Source organism: Lagopus muta, chromosome 1 (assembly GCF_023343835.1).
Source record: "Lagopus muta isolate bLagMut1 chromosome 1, bLagMut1 primary, whole genome shotgun sequence".
NCBI classification, from domain to species: Eukaryota; Metazoa; Chordata; class Aves; order Galliformes; family Phasianidae; genus Lagopus; species Lagopus muta.
Window position 1 is genome coordinate 75,538,373 of NC_064433.1, and position 18,119 is coordinate 75,556,491.

Genomic DNA, 18,119 nt, shown 5'->3' on the forward strand with positions numbered 1-18,119 from the left:
GCACTGTAAATGAGACATTGACTTCCAGCTTCAGATTTTTTTAAGCAAATCAATCACACACTCTGAAACTCTATTTGGCAAAAATCTCTAATCCTTGGTAAACCTAGCATGCAATTATCTAACTTCAAAGGCCTTCTCAATGTAACTGAGCACACAGAAAACATTCTGAGAAGGCAATGAATGGCTAAATATAATGCTATCCTGTTTTAGGAAACTTCTTCTCGTAATAGACCTTACTCCAGTTTTTAATGTATGTATGTTAAAGATGCTTTATTAGCATAGATACCAGACGTTTGAACGTTTCTCCTGTGCACGCATGCAACCTACTGCATTTTGCTCATTCCTGTAGCATTTGAGCCCTCTGGTGGAACTCGCAGCAGACTACACCCAGAGGTCACGCAAACCTGTGAGAGCACTGGTGTGGGATTTAACAGGCTCTGAAAAATGAATGAAGCTATTAAATGCTGTCACTTGCAATACAGGTCAGAGATAACAAGGCTAATTTGACTTATACAGCAGCCAGGACAGCTGTACTCGTTGGGAAGACACTAAAGAGAAGATAATTCACTAATTGACCTCTCTTTTTATTTCTGTGTTGGAGTTTCCAATATTAGCCATTTTGAAAAATATTAGATGAACTAGGTGAATCTTTGCTCTGAGTCAATTTAGCCACACTTAAAAATGGATCAGGTGGAAATGCCCCAGAGAGACTACAGTAGTGTCATTGTCTGGATAATATTTTCTTTTTATATTGCTTTTACACACCTAAACTTCATCTAATTTAAAAAAAAAAAAAAAAAAATTATTCTTGACAGAGTATGCAGTAACCAAAATTAAAAGTTTCAACCTTTCAGTTGCACCCATGAGGTTTAACTATATAAAAATTCACTGGGACTAGTGCAGCCCAAAGATAGTCCTGACCATATATAAGATCAGCCCCAGGTTGCAAGGGTATTGGATAAAATCAATTTTTTCTTCTCCAGATTTCACCAATTTCTTAAAAGGCTTCATCTGCAGTGACAGGCCATGGTAATCATGACAGTATATGATGCTATCGTACCTACAATTTCTACATAGTTCATTAGGCTTCCTTAAGGAAAATTTATGCAAGTAATAGTTAATTGCATATGAAAGAATAGAAATTGGAAAACAGATTTTAAAATAGTGGAACAAAAAAGCACTATACACTATTTTATTTGGTTATTTACATTTAGCAATCAACACATATGATTCAAAAAACATCACCATACTTTCTAAATTTTTCTATTCCACAAAATGAAATTGCTTGTATCTTGGGAGCCTCATTTCATTACAAGTTACCCCACTTTTTGAAGACATCATAAAAACTTGCAACATTTTGAATACGGAAAAAATAAATAAAGCATGCATTAAATTTTTTCATTGCTATGGCATTTTCACAGCTGGAACAATTCATCTGAATTCCTAAAGTGCTCTGGTTCTAGTAATAGCATAAAAGATTAAAACTGCAATTTTCCCCATGGATTTCAAGATCACTTTCAAGTAATACAAGTAGTTTCATTCACCTATCCACCTCTTTCTGAAACCCAACAGTTTATAAATTCAGAATTCTATTAGGAACCATCATTCCCACTCTTTTAGCTATTATCCGTGGCAGGAGAGTCACAGACTCCATTGGTAGTGCACAGTGAAGACCTTTATTGTATGTGCTTACAACCTTTTATACCCATGCAGCAACCCCTTGGTTACATGTACCAACCAGGTGCCTCGTGCATGTTTGCACCTGGTGCAAGTAGCTGTCAAGCTTGTTTACTCATCTGCAAGGTAATAACTTTCTTGGTCCCACAGTTACCATTATCTCTTAGCTCTTTTATCTATCTACCATATAAAAGTAGATCATATCACAAGTTGATGAGAGTGAGCATTGCTCCAAATAATACTAACCAAGGATGTGGGCTTTGTGAGGTTTTTACAGGTGATTAACTATGAAGTATTTTGGGATTGGTCTACAAAAGGTAGGCCATTGCTGATACTTTGATCATGATTTTGCAATCTGTTCTATAGTAAATCACTAGACTTCAGAGTTATATAGCACTGTAGAGCCACAGATTTCACAAGTCATGAGTTGTGATAACTCTGTTCTCTGTAGCTGTATTACCTACATTCATACCTCTGATTTTCTAGGTTTCAGTGAAATCTTTAAGCATCCTTCTGTAGGTAAAAACATTTTCTCGTACATTTTTAGAAGACTTTTTCCAACACCCATACAAAGAAAAGAGAGTAATAACTATGAAATATTATATGGCTCACAACAGAAAAAAAAACTTTACATAAAGACATCCAAGGATGCAATTTAAAAGTTGGTAGCTTATTCCAATTGTAACTCCAGTATACATTTTCTTTTGATATTTTGCTTTTATTTTAATTCTAATTACCATTCGGGTTTGGGTGCTCAGTATCTCTAAGACAACAGATTTTTTTTACTGTGAGATTGGTTAAACACTAGAACGGGCACTCTTTATCCTCAGAGATACTCAAAATCCAAATAATAATAATATCCAGTAATACCAAAATACTAATAATTGTTGCAGAGACCAGCCTCATGGCAGGTAAGATTGCACTGGGCAAGGAATCTGAAGCAAAAAGTGTGACAAAAAAAGCTCTTTTTAGGGCTTTTTGAAACCAGTAATATTGTTGTGCCTGTGTTCCAGGGGCTGGCAGCTTGCGAGCAGCCTACTGAGCTAGCAGGGGTGGAGCCAGCGCTGCCTACTCTTGATCTTAACCTTAACTAGGCTGCTCAGTTATAAGCAGACGTGAGAAGGACAGAAGCAGGCCAAGCAAACAGTGTTTCTGCCTACTGAGAATAGGGAGGGGAAGTCGGTGCATGAGCACACCCTACACTGCCCGTACTGTACTGCAGCAGCAGATGTGGGAGGTGGGTCAAGCAACAGGGTAGGTAGGTGCTGTCCCTCTTTATTCAGGAGACCTGCTTTTTCACTGTCTCTGAGACCACAGGTTTAAACATGGTCTCCACCAGACAACAGGCTTTCCCCAAGGAAACTATGGCAACACAGACAGAGAGCCTGCCCAGAAATGTGACTGTTCAGGTCTCAGGCTGCAGGGAGTGCCTTAGGCTGTTGCTGCCAGGGAAGGGTGGCAGAAAGTATGGTGGTGGAGCTCAAGAAGGAGGTGGAGAAATAAGGACCATCAGGGAATGTGAGCAGGAGATAGATTGGTGAAATAACTCTGTGCGAGAAAGACACTAAGCTGACACCCCCCAGACAGTGGTGGACCCTCTCCCCTGCCATAGTCAAGCAGAGAGAAGCAGTTTGAGAGAAGAGAAGGAATGGAAACAGGTCCCAGCTTGGCTATACAGGCAATCCTGATCCTAACCTACCTTGTTTCCCATGTGCCTCTGTGTAATAGCTTTGAGGCCCTGGAATCTGAAGAAGAGTTGAGTGAGGTTCTGGTGGGAGGTCTACCTGCAAAGTTGTCTCGAGTGAGGTGGTCAACTCCACACCTCAAGCCTGCCTTCACCAGGAAGGACAGGAGGGTGATTGCCATAGGCAACTGAATTCTGGGAGGAATGGAGGGCCCGGTATGTCGGCCTGACCCTAGCCGTAGGAGCTGTGCTGCCTCCCAGGAGCCCAGCTCAGGGATATTTCTAGGAAACTCCCCAGTCTGATTCATCCCTCTGATTATTATTGTTTATTGATACTTCAGGCCAGCAGTGATGACGTTGCTGACAGAAGCCTGAGGATCATCAAAAATTATTTCAGTGGACTGGGGCAGTTAGTTGATGGAGCAGGTGTACAGATAGTATTTTCCTCTATTCCTTCAGTGGCAGGAAAGGACACTGAGAGGAGCAGGAAAAGCCCTCTTATAAACACATGGCTGAGAGGCTGGTGCAAATGCAAGAATTTTGGGTTCTTTCATCATGGGACAGTTTACTCTGCATCTGGCCTGAGGCCTGCTGGTCATGCGTCTCAAAGGGGAAATGGATCCTTGCCCAGACACTGACAGGATTGTAGAGAGGGCTTTCCACTAGATATGAAGGGAGAAGAGAATAAAACCAGGCCCTCTAGAGATGAGACTAGGGGAGCAATAACAGGATTAGGGGTGAGGCAAGTGGCTCAGCTAAAGTGCATCTACACCAACACATGCATCATGGGCAACAAACAGGAGAAGTTGGAAGTGGCAGGCAAACTATGACTAGTTGCCATTAGGGAAACATGGTAGGATTGCACCCATGACTGGAGTGTTGCAATGGATGGCTGTAAGCTCTTCAGAAAGGATAGACAAGGAATGAAGGGTGGTGGCATGGCTCTCTATGTTAGAGAGTGTTTTGATGTTATTGAGCTTGTGGCTGGGGATTATAATGTTGAAGTTCTGTGGGTAAGGATCAGGGGGAGGGCTGACAAGGCAGACCCCCTAACTAGGATAAAGAGACAAATGAGGTCTTCTACAAGCAACTGGCAGAAGTTGCACTATCGCCAGCCATTGTCCTCATGGGGGTCTTTGAATTCCCTGATATATGCTGGGAGTACTACATAGCACAGAAGCAGCAGTCTAGGAGGTTTCTAGGGCGTATGGTAGATAACTTCCTTCTGCAACTGGTGAGAGAACCTACCAGGGGAGATGCCTGCTAGATCTGCTGATCACAAAAAAAAAGATCTAGTGGAAGACATGGAGGTTCGGGGCTGTCTTGGACAGAGTGATCATTAAATGGTAGAGTTCTTGATTCTTGGTGGAGCGAGGAAGGGACAGCAAAATTGGACTTATAAATCTTGGACTTACGGAGGGTGGACTTTGAATTGTTCAGGAGACTAGAAGGGAGAGTGTCCTGGGATTCAATCTCAGAGGGTGAAGGTGTCCAGGAAGGCTGGCATTCCTCAAGAAGGAAGTCTTAAAGGTGCAGGAGCAGGCTATCTCCCTGAGCCGCGAAATGTGCTGGTGGGGAAGAAGACCAGCCTGGATGAACATGGAGCTTTTCCTCATGCTCCAGAAAAAGAGAATCTACCTCCTGTGGAAGAAGGGACGGGCAAATTGGAGAGAGTAGAAAGATGTTGGTAGGATGTGCAGTGAGAAAACTAGAAAGTCAGAAGCCCAGCTTGAATTCAACTTGGCCAATGGGGTAAAATGGAACAAGAAACTCTTTTACAAATATATTAACAGTAAGCAGAGAACCAAGAAGAACCTCCATTCTTTACTGGATGTAGCTGGGAACATGACCACTGAGAATAAGGAAAAGGCTGAAGTTCTAAATGCCTTCTTTACATATGTCTTTAAAAGTCAGACTAGTTATCCTCTGGGTACTCTACTCTCTGACCTGGATGAGGGTCTCAGATGAGGGGCAGACAAAACCCCTCCACAGTCAGAGACCTATCATTCTACTTGGACTGCCACAAGTTCATGGGTCCAGATAAGATTCATCCAAGAGTGCTGAAGACACTGGCAGAGGTGATAGCCAAGCCACTTTCCATCATCTGTCAGTATTCCTGGTCAACTGAAGAAGTCCCAGAAGACCGGAGACTTGCCAGTGTGACTCCCATCTACAAAAGGGTCATAAGGAGGATCCAGGGAACTACAGGTCTGTCAGCTGACTTTGGTGTAAGGGGAGCTGTATATATTGTAGCTGTACATATTGTAGCTAATGAGATTGTAATATTCTAAGAATTCTCTGAAAATACGTAACTTACCCACATGCTTAGATATGATTTGACTTGCTTTGGTAAGCTTGGCCTTTTAATCACTGTGCCTAATTTTTCAGACTCTTATTTTTTGAGGAATTGCCCTCTTAAGATCTGCTCTGTGACAGCCGCAGTCTCCACAAACATCACACATTACTCTGAGCAGCTGCTAGTGTGTTTTAAGAAATAAATCTACTGCAGTATTCAGGGAACTCTTCGATATAGATACTTTAACCTCTACCATCTGTATTCAGACTTGCACTAAACACAGCATAAACAGCATTTCTCTCTTTAGCCTGTTGCCTATTCTTCCCTGGCATGTTTTGTTTTTATTTTGTTTGTTTGTTGTGTTGGTTTTTTTTCTCCTCCAAGAAATGATCACTTATGCAATTAATTTTTGTTGTTGTTTGACTCAGTAAGTGGCTCAGCACCACATAGTTGTTTGCTCATTCTTCACTTTTCCAGTGCGATGAGGGAGAGAAAAAAAAAAGTAGAACTTGTGAGTTGAAATAAAACTATTTACTAAGACAGAAAAATAAAAGCATGATTATGACAAGTATGTGTGTATGTGTAATATATTACACACATGCACTATATATATTTTACACATATAATATATATATAATAAATATATTTATATACATAGAAAACAAGCGATGCACAAAGAATTACTCACTAACCCCCAACCAATGCCCAGCTAGCCCTCTGAGCAGTGGAAGAGCTCCCACCCCCTTAAAACTCCTTCTGCATAATGCTATATATTATAGAATATCTCTTTAGACGATTTAAGTCAGTTGTCCTAAATCTGTTACGTCCTAGCTCCTTGGACCCTTCACTGTAAATAGCCTTGGCTCTATACAACGCTGCTTAGGAGGCAACTTTAAGTGTCAGTGTGTTATCAGCATAGTTTTTCTCCTAGAACCAAAACATAACATCATACCAGATACTTTGAAGAGAACAATTCTGTCCCAGGTGAAGCTAAGACAATAGCCACACTAAATTGCATACCATCATGCTCAGGTCCCACAATTTCTTAACAGCCTAATTATCATAACCTATCTTGCTTTTTCATACATACACATACATTTATTATTACGATAGTATATGGGCCATTCATGTAAATCATCCATGATACTCAGTTCATAACTTTGGGCTTCATGTGTCATAACATTTCTTCAGTGCAGGGGGATGATTAATAGTGCAGTTATTGTATGCAGATGATAGTGCTGGTTCCATTGGAATTCTTTGACCTGGATAATTCTTACTGTACTACTGTTAAGAAGATCTTTAACTGCCATGATAATGTTGACACGCAGTATTATGTAGCAAATTTAACATCGTACAATTTAAAATATTGGCTATTCTCACCTACCATCAGATCACCTTGAGATACACAGGCATCCCCATCCTTCTGCATTACCCACCACCACATACACCTAGGTTTCTAAGCAAAAGCAATCCCATGAATAGGCTTCCCTTCACTTAAGGCAGGGAATGACCAAGACTGTCTTGCTCAGCACGATCTTTGTGTGCACCACTGGGACTTTATCCCTTCCTATGGGATGCAGGATGTTTGAATGGACAGAACCAGTTTGATTGGCATATCCCTGAGTGTTACTAATCAGGTAGCTTCTGCTAAATATGTGTCCCAGCACCCTTTGCTCTCGATGTAGACTTTTAACAGTCCATTGTATTGTTCAATTTTTCCAGAGGCTGGTGCGTGACAGAGGATGTGATACACCCACTCTTTGTGGGTGCTCTTCGGCCCTGGCGGCTATGAAGTTGTTTAAAAATAAAAACAAACAAAAAACAAACAAACAAAAAAAAAAAAAAAAACCACAACCAAAGAGTTGTGTTGTCTGACAATTCTTTCTGGGGTGCCATGTCACCACAAGATTTGCTTTTCAAGACCCAGGATAGTATTTCAGGCAAAGGCATGGAGTACAGGATATGTTTCCAGCCATTCAGTGGTTGCTTCCACTATTGTGAGCGCATGATATTTGCCATGGTGAGTTTGTGGGAGCGTGATGTAACCCACCTGTCAGTCCTCCCATACCAAAGAGGTTTTATCTGTTTAGCTTTCTTATTACAGCACACGTTTTGCATTCAAGGATAACCTGTGCATCTATAGTCAAGTCCATCCCTCAATCCTAAACTCATCTGTAGATTGCATCTCTTCCTTGGTGGCCTGAAGTGTCTTGGGCCTATCAGCCTAGAAATAGTTCACCCTTATGTTGCTAGTCCAGAACTACCCGAAGCCACTTGAATCTTAGTGGCCCAATCCACCTGATGGTTGTTTTGATGTTCTTCAATGGCACGACTCTTGGGTACATGAGCAACTACTTGACATACCTTTACACCCATGCTCTCTACCCAGGCAGCAGTATCTTTCCACAGTGCAGCAGCCCAGACAGGTTCATCTCTGCACTGCCAATTTTTCTGCTTCCATTGCTGTAACCATGCCCATAGGGTATTTGCCACCATCCAGGAGTCCATATCTAGAGCACAGTCTATTTTTCTTATTTAGCAATGTCTCAAGTCAGGAGGATGGCCTTCACTTCTCCAAATTGGCTCCTTTTACCCTTGCCTTCAGTAGCTTCTGCAGCTCATCATCATGTGGGACTCCACAGTAGCTTTCCACCTCCCACATCTTTCCCACATCAGTGAACAGGGCATATTTCTTCTCCTTTTCTGTGAGTTAATTATATAGCAGAGCCTCTTCAGCACATCACCTTCTTTTCTGGTGGTATTCTAAAATCTTTGCCTTTGAGCCAGTCCATAAACACTTCTAAGGTCCCTAGACAAGAGGGATTCCCTATTCTAGCCTGCTGTGGGAATAGTGCGGCCCACTTACTCCACTTACTCCACGTTAGTTGCATAATGTATGGAAATAACCCTCCCTTTGAGCATCCAGCCCAACACAGGCAGTCAGAGAGCCAAAAGGAGTTGAACTTCAGTACCAATTACTTCCAAAGCTGTTCAGATCCCTTCATATGCTGCCAACATCCCTTTCTCATTTGGAGTATAGTGGGCCTCACATCCTCTGTATCCTTGACTCCAAAACCCCAGGCATCAGCCTCAAGCTGATCCCTTGGGATCCCGTGGAGCTTACTTCTAGAAAGAATTCTGGAGATTCACCCCAGTTGCAGTCTAGGACATTGTAACATAGAAAGTGCAACAATACAGTCAAGCATCAAGGTCCCAGGCTGCAGCAAGGGAGCATCTGCTCAGATGCAATGACAGGCTTACCTTTGGAAAGCCTATAAGATTCTAAGATAGGGAGGGATCTCCAGGTAAGATACCCTCACCTCCTCTGCCAAACCTTTGCACCAGTGAAATGAGTCCCTTAGTTGCTTTCGATGACTTGAATCATAGAATCATAGAATCACAAAGCTGGAAAAGATCATCTAGTCCAACCGTCTACTCATCACCATTGCCACCACAAGCTACTAAACCATATCATGCAGCACGTCCTCCAGACGCCTCTTGAACACTGCCAGGGACGGTGACTCCACCACCTCCCTGGGCAGGCCATTCCAGTGCCTGACCACTCTCTGAGAGAAAAAGTCTTCCTTATGTCTAATCTAAACCTCCTCTGATACAACTTGCGGCCATTTCCCCACGTCCTGCTCGTTGCCTGGGAGAAGAGACCAAAACCCTCTTCACCACAACCTCCCTTCAGGAAGTTGTAGAGTGCAATGAGGTCCCCCCTGAGCCTCCTCTTCTCCAGACTGAACAATCCCAGCTCCCTCAGCCACTCCTCATAAGACTTGTGCTCCAGACCCCTCACCAGTTTCGTTGCCCTTCTCTGGACACGCTCCAGGACCTCAACATCCTTCCTGTAGTGAGAGGCCCAAAACTGAACACAATACTCAAGGTGCAGCCTCACCAGTGCTGAGCAGAGGGGGATGATCACCTCCCTGCGCCTGCTGGCCACACTATTTCTAATGCAGACCAGGATGTCATTGGCCCTTTTGGCCACCTGGGCACACTGTTGGCTCATGTTCAGCCAAGCATCAACCAACACCCCCAGATCCCTCTCTTCTTCACAATCATCCAGCCACTCATCCCCAAGCCTATAGCGCTGCATGGGGTTGTTGTACCCAAAGTGCAGGACCCGAAACTTGGCCTTGTTGAATCTCATCCCATTCACCTCAGCCCAGCCATCCAGCCTGTCTAAATCCCTCTGAAGGGCCTCCCTACCCTCAGGCAGATCGACACCACCTCCCAGCTTGGTGTCATCTGCAAACTTACTGAGGGTACACTCAGTCATCTCATCTATGTCATCAATAAAGATATTAAACAAGATGGGCTCCAGTACTGACCACTGGGGGACACCACTTGAAACAGGTAGCCAGCTGGACTTAACTCCATTCACCACTACCCGTTGGGCATGGCCTTCTAGCCAGTTCCTTACCCAAAGAAGTGTATACCTGTCCAGACCACGGGCAGCCAGTTTCCCCAGAAGTCTGTGAGAGACTGTGTCAAAGGCTTTGCTGAAGTCTAGGTAGACTACATCAACAACCCTTCCCTCATCTACCAGTCTGGTCACCCAGTCATAGAAAGAGATGAGGTTGGTCAAGCATGACTTGCCCTTCACGAACCCGTGCTGGCTGGGCCTGATCCCCTGGACACCATGCACATGCCGTGCAATCTCATCAAAGATGATTTGCTCTATAATTTTCCCTGGTATCGAGGTCAGGCTAACAGGCCTATAGTTCCCCAGATCCTCTTTACAGTCCTTCTTGAAGATGGGAGTCACATCAGCAAGACTTCAATCCTCTGGGACCTCACCAGTTAACCAGGAGCGCTGATAGAAGGCCAAGAGGGGCTCGGCAATCACCCCCCGCCAGCTCCCTCAGCACCCGAGGGTGTAGCCCATCCAGTCCCATGGACTTGTGATAGTCCAGATGGAGGAGAAGCTCTGTGACTGCCTCCACCTGAATCGCTGGGGGCATATTCTGAGCAGCATCCCACACTTCCAGATCAGGGCATAAAAAGCCCAGAGGATAACTGATCTGGCTATTAAAGGCAGATGTAAAAAAGGCATTGAGGACCTCAGCCCTCTCCTTGTCCTCAGTAGCCACATTCCCTGCTGCATCAAGTATAGGATGAGAATTATCTTTGGTTCTTCATTTGCCATTGATATACTTATAAAAGGATACTTAATTGTCTTTTACTGCAGTGGCCAACCTGAGTTCTAGTTGGGCTTTCGCCTTCCTAACTTCCTCCCTGCATACCTTAGCTACTTCTCTGTAATCTCCCCAAGTAGGCTGTCCCTTCTTCCAGAGGACATAGACTCTCTTTTTCTCCCTGAGTCTCAACAGTAGTTCCTGGCTCATCCATACTGGTTGTCTTCCCCTACGGCTTGCCTTATGGCACTCAGGGACAGCCTCTTCTTGCGCCTTTAATATTTATGTCTTGAGGAGCATCCAGGCTTTCTGGACCCATTTACCCTTAAGAAGTGACTCCCAAGGGACCCGTGCTACAAGCACCCTGAACAGATCAAAGTCCGCACTCTGAAAGTTCAAGAAGGTAGTTTTTCTGGTCACACTTCTGACATCCCCAAGAATGGAGAATTCTACAATTCTGTGGTCACTCTGCCCAAGACGGTCCCCAGCCTTCACTTCTACCACCAGTCCTTTTCTGTTAGCGTAGACCAGGTCCAGCAGGGCACCGCCCCTGGTAGGTTCTCCTACCAGTTGTGTAAGGAAGCTATCTTCCACGCAGTCTAGAAACCTCCTGGACTGTTTCCTCTGTGCTATATTATATTTCCAACATATATCAGAGAAGTTGAAGTCCCCCATTAGAACAAGTGCTGGCGATCGTGTGACTTCCACGAGCTGCTCATAGAATGCCTCATCCAACTCTTCATCCTGATTAGGTGGTCTATAACAGACCCCCACCAAGATGCCACCCCTACAGGCCTTCCTCCTGATCCTTACCCATAGACACTCCACTCTATCATTCCCAACCCCAAGCTCTTCAACCTTGAAACAGTCTTTAATATAAAGGGCCACACCACCACCCTTCTTTCCTCGTCTATCCCTTCTGAATAGCTTGTAGCCATTTATCACAGCACTCCAGTCATGGGAGTGGTCCCACCATGGTCAGGGTCACCAAGGTCATAATTAGCCTGACTCACAATCGCTTCCAACTCTTCCTGCTTGTTGCTCATGCTGCGTGCATTGGTATAGACACATTTCAGACGAGTCATCTGCCTCACCCCCAGCTCAAGCATCGTTCCTGTTTTGCCTGTTTTGCCCCTTCCCCCTTCATAGCTAGTTTAAAGCTCTTTCAATAAGCCCCACTAGTTCCTGCGCTAGTATTCATTGCCCCCTTCGAGATAGGTAGGTTCCATGGACAGACAACAGGCCAGGGGCCAAGTAAACTTCCCCATGATCAAAGAACCCAAAGTTTCTGGCTTGACACCAGCCTCCAAGCCAATTATTCATCGTTTGTGCTTTCCGATCCTGCTCAAGTCCCTCACTGCCTCACTGTATAGAGCAGAAGATCACTTGAGCTCCCACTCCTTGAACTAAACGTCCTAAACCCCCAAAATCTTTTTTCATCGTGCATAGGCTTGTCTAAGCGACTTCATCACTGACCACCTGAACTAAAAGTAGTGGAAAGTAGTCAGATGACCGAACCAGCTTTGAGAGTTGCCTGGCTATGTCCCTGACCTGAGCCCCAGGAAGGCAGCACATTTCCCAGTGGCTCAGGTTAGATCTGCATATGGGGCCCTCTGTTCCTTTGAGAAGGGAGTCACACATCATGACCATCCTTCTTTCTTTCCTGTCGGAGGCAGCCTCAAGGCGTGGGGGTGACTGCCTCACCCTAGGCTCTCTCCTAGGCAGATCCTCCATCACCTCTCCAGTCACCTCCCCTTCACCTTTCAGCATCTGGAACCTGTTACTTAGAGGGAAGTTGTGGAAGCGGGCTAGGCAGGCAGGGTTGTCTCTTGTGACGCTGAGTTGGGACACTCTTCCAACCTTCCTCATCAGTGAAGTTTGTCTGACTGTGACTTGAGGTGTCCTGTAGGCAGCAATCAACTTGATGAGTACCTTGATGGTACATGCGTGGCTTGCTCTTGGCACTAGATAGGCCTGCATTAGCCCATTTGCTGTGCTGATGCAGGTCAGGGCATATCTAACTGCTCAAACTAAGGGAGGGATCCAGTGTAATTGACCTGCCATTGCAGTATTGCGTTCTCCAGCAAGACAGTCTGTTGTTTTGGTCAATTATTTCAGTCTCATCTTAGAATCAGAGAATCATAGAATGGGCTGGGTTGAAAAGGACCAAAATGATCATCTAGTTTCAACACCCTTGCTATGTGCATGGTCACCAACCACTAGACCAGGATGCTCAGAGCCACATCCAACCTGGCCTTGCATGCCTCCAGGGATGGGGCATCCACAACCTCCTTGGGCACTTGTTCCAGTGTGCCTATACCCTCTGAGTGAAAAACTTCCTTCTAATATCTAACCTAAACTTTCCACGTCTCAGTTTAAAACCATTCCCCCTTGTCCTGTCACTATTCACCCTTGTAAACAGCCATTCTCCCTCCTGCTCATATGCTCCCTTCAAGAACTGGAAGGCCTCCAAGAACAAGGCCTTCAAGTAGTGGAAGTCTCCCCAGAGCCTTCTCTTTTCCAAGCTAAACAAGTCCAATTCCCTCAACCTTTTACTCATAGGAGAGGTGCTCCAGCCCTCCACTCGTCTTAATGGCCCTCCTCTGGACCCACTCCAAGAACTCCACATCCTTCCTGTACTGGAGGTCCCAGGCCTGGATGTAGTACTCCAGATAGGGCCTCACAAGAGCTGAGTAGAGAGGATCAATCCCCTTCCTCCCCCTGTTGGCCACCCCTTTTTCATGCAGCCCAGAACATAGTTGGCCTTCCGGGCTGCAAGCGCACACTGCTGGCTCTTGTCCACCAGGATCCCCAAGTCCTTCTCAACAGGTCTGCTCTCAAGGAGATCTTCCCCCAGTTTGTATATATACCTGGGATTGCCCCAACCTAAGTGCAGCACCCTGCACTTGGCCTTATTGAACCTCATTAGGCTTTCATGGGCCCACTTCTCCAGCCTGTCCAGGTCCCTCTGTATGGCTTCCCTTCCCTCCAGTGTATTGACCACACCGCTCAGCTTGATGTCATCTGCAAACTTGCTGAGAGTGCACTCGATGCCATCATCTATGTCATTGATTAAGATGTTGAAGAGCACCGGTCCTAAGAGCAACCCCTGAGGGGCACTGGCCTCCATCCTGATACAGAGCCATTAATCACAACCTTTTGGCTGCATCCAGCCAACCAATTCCCAATTGTGAGAGGTAGATTGAGTATTTGCAGTGGAAATTTCCAGTATTTCTGTATGTAGCATAGGATAAGTTGCCTTTCACAAAGAAAGTTGCTGAACAGACTAAAGTTGAGACTGGCGTTTCCATCTAGGTAAAATTGACACAGGCTCTAGGTAAGGTAATTATATTGGGTAGGGGAGAGTCTGGTACAGGACAGAATTAGTGTGCAGATTGTTGAAAATATTGTTCTCCTATCACCATAAAAGGTACAGAACATACAGAACAGTGGGTTGTAACAGACATTGTATGGAAGTATAACATATCTATGGAAGTGTAACATAGCTATGGAAGTGTAACACTGCAACAGCATTGGAAGATTGTGAGCCTGAGAAGCTGATTGAGTGCCGGGAGAAGCTTTACCTCCATTGGACCCAGGATATATAACGGAATGAATTTCACTGACTAGTTGCGCAATTTCTCCTTTGTCAGTAGGGGGTGTGCGCCCATTATTGCAGTAATGAATAAATTGCTCTTCTCAGAGATCTGCCTGATTAGAAATTTTTTATCTTGAGCGTGTTTCTCAATCCATCCTTCAAATCCACACCTCTCCAATTTAGAGAGAAGGATGTGGTGAGGGACCATGTCAAAGGCCTTGCAGAAGTCCAGGTAGATGACATCCGTCGCCCTATCCACTGAAGCCAACACTCATAGTAGGCCACTAGATTGGTCAGGAACACTCTGCCTCTAGTGAAGCCATGCTGGCTGTCTCAAATCACCTCTTTATCTCATCTCTGCCTTATCATAGCTTTTAGGATGATCTGCTCCATGATCTTCCCAGGCATAGAGGTGAGGCTCACTGGCCTGTATTTCTCCGGGTTTTCCTTTCTCCCTTTGTTAAAAATGGGAGTAATATTTCCCTTTTTCCAGTCACGGGGGACTTCACTGGACATCTGACACGTGAACACATGAAGTTGTCATTCCAAATGACAATCTCTTCCAAAGAGATTTTCAAACTTTCTCTCAGCAGACACTACCCTACATATTGCAAGAGCTGCTGCCAACATAGCATGCAGGTCCCTACTCCAAGAAAAATCAGAAACATGGACCGGCACTCAGGAACAGGAAATGCACTAATGGCAGCCTTCACTTGTGGGCAGCCCTGAACATGCCAGTCTCTGACTGTATTGCCAAGTCTGCAGAAGCAGTGGTCTCTTGCAAACAGCCTGTCATGGGAAGTAAAGATTTCAACAGACAGTGCACTGTGGAAGAGCAGGGCACTGTTGAGACATCTGTGCTCTTCAGGGAGGGGCGAAGCAGTTGTTGATGCATTTTCACCAGCTACATTGTTGGGGGAATGATCTGGCTCTTCACTTCTGATACTTTAAGCCTATAACAGGTTCCCCCTTACCTCACCTCCTGCAAATTGCTGCAAGCACACATGCCAAGACACAAGTCCCATGTGCTTACCTATGCAGTCCCATGCACACATCATACAGTGAAAGTAAGAGCACAGAAACATTGAAACAACTTTCAAATCTTTGTGCAGGCACGGATGACATAACTTAGTGACAAGCAGTTAAGTTCCAACAGCAAGATTGTGCAGCCACCCCTGTCCCTGCACCCCTGCAAATATCTATATTTAGGGAGCAGGTTCTGTACTACTCCACCTCCCCTGTCCCTCATTCCTCCTCCCACTCCCCAAAAGAAACTTAACTTTGTTCATATCCCTGAAGGATATCTTAACTGCAGAAGAGCTCTTCATGCATAGCACTCATGATGTATTCTAATTCAGTATACATGCTAAAGCAAAGTGATGCAATTCATCTAGTTGTGTTTGACCTCAAAATGGATAACTTCATGAGGTGAGAAATAATTAGACAATAATTCAAAAGGATAGCTGAAATAGAAACAAAAACAAACAAACAAAAAAGCAGCTATTTAAAGGCAGCCTGCTTCCAAAGCATCACTCTCCCAAAATTATCTATTAAGTAGTACTTATTTACCTAAATAAGTAATGATGTAGATATCACAATCTCAAAGGTATGGAAGAACTGGAAAGCGCACACTAAAGCATCATAGAATAAAATCATGGAATCATAGAATAACTCAGGTTGGAAAAGACCTTGAAGATCATCGAGTCCAACCATGACCTAACCATACTACTCTAACAACCCTCCACTAAATCATGTCCCCGAGCACCACATCCAAATGGATTTTAAAAACGTCCAGGGATGGTGACACAACCACCTCCCTGGGGAACCTATTCTAGTGCTTAACAACCCTTTCTGGAAAGAAGTGTTTCCTATTATCCTCAACTTAACCCTGGCTCAACTTGAAGCCATTTCCCCTCATCCTGTCACCTGTCACCAGTGAGAAGAAATCAAACCCATTCATGCTGTAAGCACCTTTCCGATGTTGGAAGAGAGCAATAATGTCTTCCCTCAGTCTCCTTTTCCCCAGACTGAACATCCCCAGTGCCTCCAGTCTCTCATAGGGCATATTCTTCAAGCCCTTCACAAGCCTTCTTGCTCTTCCTTGGACCTGCTCCAGCATCTCCATGTCCTTCCTGTACTGAGGTGCCCAAAACTGAATGCAGTACTGGAGGTGAGGCCTCACCAATGCCGAGTATGGGGGCAGGATTACTTCCCTAGTCCTGCTCACCACTCCATTCCTGATATAAGCCAGGATGCCATTGGCCTTCTTGGCCACGTGGGCACACTACTGGCTCATATTCAGCTGGCTGTCCGTCAGTACACCAAGATCCCTTTCTAACAGGCAGCTATCCAGCCACTCCTCCCCAAGCCTGTAGGGTTGCCTGGGATTGTTGTGACCAAAATGCAGGACCCAACACTTGGCCCTATTGAAACTCACGCAGTTGGCCTTGGCCTATCAATCCAGTCTATCCAGGCTTCTCAGTAGTGCCTTGTTCCCCTCAGGCAGATCAACATTCCCTCCCAAATTGGTGTCCTTTGCAAACTTACTGAGGGTGCACTCAATCCCCTCATCAAGATCATTAATAAGGATGTTAAATAAAAGCTACCTCAGTACTGAGCCCTGGGGGACAGCATTCATGACCAGCAGCCAAATGGATTTAACTCCATTGATCACAACTCTTTGGTCTCTGCCATCCAGCATTTCACCCAACGGAGCATATACCCATCTAAACCGTGGGCAGCCAGCTTCTCCATGAGAATGTTGTGGAGGACAGTGTCAAAGGCCTTATTGAAGTCCAGGTAGACCACATCAACAGCTTTCCCGTCATCCACTAAGCAGGTCACCTTGTCATAGAATGAAATCAGGTTTGTCAAACAGGCTCTATGGTTTGTAAACTCACGCTGACTGGGTCTGATCCCCTGGTTGACCTTTAATTGGCCCATGATGGCTCCTGAGATTATTCATTCCATTACCTTCTCAGGCACCAAGGTGAGACTGATAGGTTTGTAGCTTCCAGGATCATCTTTCCAGCCCTTTTTGAAGATGGGTTTCACATTTGCCAGTCTCCAGTCCACTGGTACATCCCCAGTTACCCAGGAAGACTAAGGGGACTGAAACCATTTGCTATGACTGAAATTAGTATATTAGGATCACTTGTACTTGTAAAGAAATAACTCAGCTTCACCAAGAAGCACTTAGAGGTCAAACCAGGAATTGTTTATTCTTCACAATATAGAATAATAGAATGTCTTGGTTTGGAAATTCCAAACCCTCTACTGTGGGTAAGGTTGCTACCCCCTTAAATCAGATTGTCCAGGATTCCATCCAACCTGTCACCGAACACCTCCGGAGATGGGGCATCCACAGCTTCTCTGGGCAACCTATTCCTATGCCTAACCACACTATGAGTAAAGAATTTCTGCCTCACATCTAACTAAAATAACCTTCTTTTAGTTTAAAAACATTCCCCCTTGTCCTATCAGACCATGCAAAAAGACCATGTGAAAAGTTGATCATCTTTTTTATAAGCTTCCTTAAGTACTAAAAGGCCAAAATGAGGCTCCCTTGGAGCCTTCTCCAGGATTAACAAGCCAAGCTTCTTCAACCTTTCTTTGGAGAAGAAATGCTGCAGTCCTTTGATCATCTTTGTGGTCCTCCTCTGGGCATGCTTTGACAGCTCCACATCTTTCCTGTGCTGGAAACCCTGAGACACGGAAGCA

At 44.8% G+C, this 18,119-nt stretch overlaps 1 protein-coding gene across 1 annotated transcript in view; it reads left to right on the forward strand.

The window, feature by feature from the left end:
* Positions 1 to 18,119, forward strand: part of LOC125697541 (protein arginine N-methyltransferase 8) — a 152,374-nt gene that overhangs the window by 98,856 nt on the left and 35,399 nt on the right. The window lies entirely within an intron of this gene.